Genomic DNA, 854 nt, shown 5'->3' on the forward strand with positions numbered 1-854 from the left:
AGGCATTCATAGGCTTGGCAGTGGAGGCAGTGAGAGCTGGACCAGACACTCTCTGAAATTCTCTTCTTTCTTCTGCGATGCTAGGGGTTTAACGGGAGGGGAGGGGGGGTATGCTGAGCAGACAAGAGCTAGGATTTCTGGCTCTCTATCCCATTTCCTCCTAGAGTGAGAGAGCTTGGGTTTTCACGTTTCCATAGCATCAGACTCTCCCCAGGTAGGTCAGGAAGTCCAGCCTAAGCTCTCAAATCAGATCTTACTTTATCACCTTATCAGGGCAAGAGAGCTGTATCCTAGCAAAGAAAAACAAACAAAAGGAGAGTAGGACAGATAATGAGAGAGGCAGAAGGGGTAAGAATAGAAAAAGAACCACAGAGTGAGATAGGATGCAAGGGACTACTTCAAAGCAGCGGATAAATGTCTTTTTCCCCCCATATTAAAAACCTGCCCAGCAGAATGAAAAGGCTTAATTAGCAGCTAAATACAAATCCATGTCCTGTATCTTTTCAATGACGTATCACCAAGGTACCAAGCAGAATGCCTGGTCAAAGGTTGGGTGATTCAGTCCCTCTATTGCTCTGTATAAAACAAAGAATCTGTAGTTTCATTACCCTTAAATTGTCTGGCAGTGGGTGAAGTTAACTTTTATTAGGAGCTGTTCTTTCATATTATACAGTGTAGTCAAGGATATATTAGCTTTGACATTTTCTTACATCTCAATTACTGTGGCGTGAATTTACTGTGAGGCTAATTTAGAAGGAAGCTTTTCAGAGGAGGAAATAATGGTCAGCATCAGCTATGCTACAAATTATAAGCAGGACGAATACTCAGGGGGGAAATGGACATCCGCATACAAT

The 854-nt window shown here is 42.7% G+C and overlaps 1 protein-coding gene across 1 annotated transcript in view; it reads left to right on the forward strand.

The window, feature by feature from the left end:
• Positions 1–854, forward strand: part of DMD (dystrophin) — a 637,032-nt gene that overhangs the window by 420,065 nt on the left and 216,113 nt on the right. The window lies entirely within an intron of this gene.

The sequence above is a fragment of the Crocuta crocuta genome, unplaced genomic scaffold (genome assembly GCF_008692635.1).
Source record: "Crocuta crocuta isolate KB4526 unplaced genomic scaffold, BGI_CrCroc_1.0 scaffold598, whole genome shotgun sequence".
In the NCBI taxonomy this organism is placed as follows: domain Eukaryota; kingdom Metazoa; phylum Chordata; class Mammalia; order Carnivora; family Hyaenidae; genus Crocuta; species Crocuta crocuta.